Source organism: Triticum aestivum, chromosome 5D (genome assembly GCF_018294505.1).
Source record: "Triticum aestivum cultivar Chinese Spring chromosome 5D, IWGSC CS RefSeq v2.1, whole genome shotgun sequence".
In the NCBI taxonomy this organism is placed as follows: domain Eukaryota; kingdom Viridiplantae; phylum Streptophyta; class Magnoliopsida; order Poales; family Poaceae; genus Triticum; species Triticum aestivum.
The window spans coordinates 6,558,070-6,563,555 of record NC_057808.1 but is presented as its reverse complement, the minus strand read 5'-3'; the positions used below and the strand labels follow the sequence as shown (position 1 = coordinate 6,563,555).

The 5,486-nt window shown below is 48.7% G+C and overlaps 1 pseudogene; it reads left to right on the top strand.

Moving 5' to 3' along the window:
- Positions 1 to 1,317: 1,317 nt before the first annotated feature.
- LOC123124081 (pentatricopeptide repeat-containing protein At5g15340, mitochondrial-like) lies at positions 1,318 to 3,139 on the top strand (annotated as a pseudogene).
- Positions 3,140 to 5,486: the final 2,347 nt, after the last annotated feature.

Sequence of the window (5,486 nt, the reverse complement as noted above, 5' to 3'; positions counted from 1 at the left end):
ATACATATAGTTCATCCAACACAATCCACAACATATACACACTTTTAAGCAACATACAACAGAAACACTATTTGAAGCATGACAAACAAAAGTTTCACTAGGCTAAGAACAAAACTTCAAATCAACTACGTAACTATGCCGGCTCAAAAAGGAGCGATCTCCCCTTCACTCTGCTGCGTGTAGCTATCTCCTTGCTCGGTGAATTTACCAACTTTTTTTTTCCTTTTTTCACACTTTCATTCATGAACACTTAATAAATATCTTGCAGATTTTGTGAAATTAAAGAACATTTTTAATTTTTCAAATGTATTTAAAGTTCATGCACATGTTTTAAGTCTATGGATATTTTCTAATTTGTGAAGCTTTTTTCTAATTCATGAACATTGTTTGAGGTCCACTCATATTTTGTAAGTTCATTAATGTTTTTAAAAATTATGGTTTTGTTAATTTGCAACATTTCTTTAAATCAACAAACATCTTTTGATTTAACAACCTTTTTCAAATAAATAAACGACGGCTAGTTTTTTCTGAGCTAGCACTGGAGTGAGCGAAAAAGAACTAAGTGAACGAGTAGCAGGGAGCCGAGTTGAGCGAGTGAGGGCTTCATGGGACAGCATTATAGCAACAATTTCATCCTTTCAACATGAAATAGGAGTTCCCAAGGGATGTCGACGGACACTGACGCTGAAACGTGCAAGGACACTACAACCACACACAAAACAACTCCACTCTCTTATCAGAACAAATACCGTCTTTAACAATAGCCTAACACAATATATGTATGAAAAAACACCGCTAGAATATAACTAAAACTCAAGTCAACGCAGATAAAACAACCGACAACAATAACATGCTAAGAAAAAAAGGTTATCCCCACATGCTTCAAATAAGAGGGTGACACACAGGAGCATGGAGACTAGGCCGGCCCATTGGCGCTCGATACCGACTCGAACAACATATTGTAGGGAATGCTTTTTTTTTCATTCTACTTTCCAACTTTCTTGGCTTTTACTTAGTTTTTTTCATTCTTTTTTTAGAAACACATCAAAATTTATTTTGTTTTGAAGGTAACAATTTTTTAAATCTGAATATTTCCTTAGATCATTATTTGGTAACATGAACATTTTATGAAAAAAACGAGAATAGTTTTTAAAACTTGTGTGGATTTCTTTTGGCACGCGCTTGCACGTAGAACACACATGGGCCCGCCCTACATACCTGGGCCTGGGCCTCGTATTCTTTGACGCCAAAGGGCGCCCTGCCTCGTCTTCTCGTCTTTATATCAAAATCGATCTCAACGCTGGCCGGCCGCCGGAGTGTCCCTTCCGTCTCCTCCTCCCTTGCATTCTCCTCGCGCCACCCCACCCGTCCCCTCCCGGACTGTTGGGTCACTTCGGAGTCAGTGAGCGGCCACCGTGCGAGGCTACAGCCATGCGGCTGCACTGCGCCGCGCTCCTCCGTGGCGCCGCCTCGCTGCCGTCTCTCTCGCTGGTGGCCACACTCCACGCTGCCGCGCTCCGGAGAGGCGCGTTCCAGCGCGATGTCCGCGCACGGGTCGCCCGCCGGACTCCGCGCGCATGCTGTTCGACGAATTGCCCGCACCGCATCTGTCCAGCGCACGGACGGTGCTCGGCCTGTTCCGCGGACGGGAGGGGGAGATGGATGACAAGGCGGTGACGGTGGTCCTCGCCGCGTGCGCGAGGGCCGGGATGGTGGGTGAGGGGAGGGAGGTGTTCAGGAGGATGATGAGGCCGGCGCTGCAGCACTATGCGTCTACCGTGGAGATGCTGGGAAGGGCAGGCGAGGTCGAGGAGGCAGAGGGGCTGATGAAGCCGATGGAGGCGCCCCCCCGGGACAGGGTGATGTGCGTGGTGCTAGCTGCTTTCCGCCCCCGGGCGCATGGCCGTGTCAATGTTGCTGAGAGAGAGTGGCCAAGTCGATGTATGGCAATGCATGCATGAATTTGGCCAACTGAAGATCAGAGCTGTCTGACACGGTTGGGTTGGTTCCTTGGTGGTAATGAGTACAACACAAGCCCCCTGGCTGATGGAGACCTGAAATTTGTACAACATGATCCTTGGTCTACCTGCATGGATCTGTCCTTCAGCAACCTGACTAATTGCCCTGTTTGTCGTCGCCCCATTACTCTGCTGGTACCTACTGAAGTTGCTTCCCTGCCACGTGCTGAACAAGAAATCGCTCCTATTGTGCACTGAATTGAGCAATACAATGGCCGTTTTGCTATAGCTCCTCACAGTATAACTCAGGTAAACCGGCCATATCTTCTGGACATAGTTTCTTGCACATGTCGAGTGCCATTGGAATTTGGACTGCATCCTTGCAAAAGCCCTAACAACACTTGGTTTATTAGCTCTTTTGTCACTTTCAGATCGTTGGCCTAATGCCAATTTATACCTCTGACAATAGAACTGAGCATACAGAGTTGTACTATTAGATTTTTCTGGTGAACTCCTTATTAGTTGAGATCTAGATCAGGCTATATATAGTAGCAGTTGTATTATCTCCACATACCTGTACGGTACAATGTCCTAAATTTGCAAGAGTAACCCGTCGAATATGTTTAGAAATAAATCCAGTGAACGAGACTGAATTGTCCATCAGAGGGTACAATTGAACTCAGTTGATGATATACTGTAGTCACACCTAACTAGTTGGGTAGAATCTCCACGTAGTCCACCGAGTTAATAGATGTTCAAGTACATGCAATCCTCAGCTTGGCAATCGCTAGAAATAGACGGAACAAAAATGCACTAGGGAATCCATCGCTACTCTTGTCTATATTGAAACACTAGTACACAAGTGGTTGTGTGCCGTAGATGAGTGGAGGTTGTGCCCTAGATCATAGCAGGAACTCTAAAGGCTTCAACTTATGAAGTATAAGTATTGCAATTAAGACTTAAAGAGTTAACTACAAATTGCTTCCAAGATCTTACAAATTGCCAGCTGCTTACATTTTCCCTTGGTGTCTTTAAGGTTTTTTATAGAGCTGAGATGGTCAGAAGACATGCTCTTTCCCCGGGTGACTCCGACTTGCAGCAACCGCTTCAAAATTCCAGGTTTTCTTTGTCCTGCTTCTCATGTGTGCTGCGTACTTGTAATTATGAACCTATCATTATAAAACTACTTTTGTTAGTTGCAAGGATAGCGAGTCAGTAAATAAATTGAGAACAATCTTACTTCTTGTCCTGATCTGTTGAAAAAAAGCATGCCGTCTTTTCCATGGTTTACTGATGGTTGCCATGGTCTGAAATGAAAATGTAACCAAACTTGCGAGTCCCAGTTTGAGATCCCTGGGCTTTGTCAAGCTGTTCTCTGTTATACCCTGCTCCAATCATTTGCTACTACAGATTCATGCTGGATGTGAACTGCAAGCTAAACATGCTCTTTTGTCGTATAAATTTGTCTTACGGTTGTTCTGTTTCTCATCTCATGCAAAAGGCAGTGCTTTGACAAAACATGTTCATGATGTAGTTAGGCTGTATTGCAGTTTAGATGCCCCTGATGAAGCGAATTCCGAGTTAGCCAAACGGAGAAGCAAAGCACTGGCCGTCCACTTGTATACGTACCGAAGTTCCATCTGGAACTCCTCTTTTGTGGTTTCTCTTCATAAACCTAGCACCAACGGTTCGCATGGATGTTTTCGTAGTGAAGTGAAGCATCCCGAGAAGAGATTCAGTCAAAATCACGGTCAGCCTCTGACACCCGCATCACTCCCAGGGTGACTCGGGTGGCGAAACCATAGCAGCCACCCAAGACCCCTCCTCCCCGTCGCTCCCTCGCCGCCGCCGAAGGATATGCAAGGCGGGCCAAGCCCCTCCCAGCGGACGGCGGCGGCGGGGCTCTCCCTTCCAGTGCTTGCGTCAGGGCGTGGAAGATGTCGGGGCGGCTGCATGCCCCAGCGCGTGCCCGGCGGCAGATCTGGCGAAGGCAGGCGCGGCCGGAGTCAGTGTTGTTCCCCTGCGGTGGAGGGCGCGAGGTGGTGGAGAGAGCGGGCGCCGGCAGTACATCGTCTCGAGGTCCGAGCGGGCTGGATCTTGGCCCGGCGGGCCGGTGGTGGCGGCGGGGATGTTCTGTTCACGTCCGGCTCTGGTGGTGGAGGACTGGAGGTAAGCGGCGGTGGGTGGTGCTCTTCCCCTTCAGCAAGCTCTACGAGTTGCATGCGTTCCCTTGCAGCGTGTGTGCCATGGTTTGCGGCTGTCCGCCTTGGTGCGGATGCATAAATATGACTGCTCCGGCTTTCTCTTGGTGGCGCCGGCTACTTTGGGAGCTGATTGGGTGGGCTGCACAGATCCGGGTGAAACTCTTGCAAAGACCTTGTCGATGCCGGCAGCAATGGCGTCTACGGATGTCGCTTCCCTCCTTGGGGGTGCCGTCGAGGAGCTTGTTGCAACCCCACAGCTTATGTCTTGAGACTCCGGGTGAAAACCTTAGATCGGGCATTGCCGGATCGGATGACGGTGTTGGCTTCCATCACTCTTTTCTTGGAGACGTCATTTGAGGAGTTCTTGTGGACGGCTGTCGCGACGCAGCTGGCAGAATGGGGAGGTTGGGTTCGTGGTTGGCCGGCGGGGGGCATGTGTTCTGTAGGTGGTGGTGGTGGAAGTGCTTTGCTGATTCAGAACAGGCTAAGGTTTGTCTCCAGCTCTGGTTGGCCTCCTCTCAGGGATGTTCGTGGCGACGGTGAGATCTCGGTGTTCGACGTCCTTCGAAGATGTTACAGGTTCTCTTTGCTTTGCTTGGTGCCCAGGTTTGCTGATTTTGTGAAGGTGCTCGATGTAACACCAAGAGGAGGTGCAGTGCTCGTCTCGGTGGAACATTGCCCTTCGGTGGCGTCTACGGTTTTCGTTGTCGCGATGTCGCCTTGGTGATGGGATGCCCTTCGATGGTGTTGCGAATCTCCTAGGTCTCGAAGGTGAAGAGTGATCGCTGGGCAGGCTGGGGACTTTGTCCTCTCCATCGTCTCGACGTCGGGTATCCGTTCGATTGATCCAAGAAGACTCCTCCCTTCTCTTCTCGGTCTGTTCCAGCGTCAGGTGCCAGGTTCAAGGCTTGTACTACTAGGCATAGCTCGTTTCGGTTCTCTCTCTGTTTCCTTGTTCCTTCTTGTGGTTGTCGTGTGCTACATCTTGTAGCCGTTGTGTTGTATCTTGCTCTGGTTTATGAAAATGAAAATGGTTCAGGCCGACTTTTGCCCGCCGTAGCAGCTTCAAAAAAAGTGAAGCATCCCGTATTATATTCGACAAGGGTTGCAGCTGTAGGTAGGTACCTTGGATTTGGTCCCTGCTGCACCATTTTATCAGTTGTTCGCAGTCTCTAACGGCAAGTCGCGTCGTGCCTTCCTGTTTGGATGTGACGACCTCTTTCTGATAATTTTGGTAATGTGATCATGCTTTAATTTTCTGCTCGAAAGATGTTGGAACTCCACTACGCAGTGTTGAATTATTTCTTTAGTCGGAATGCGTAGT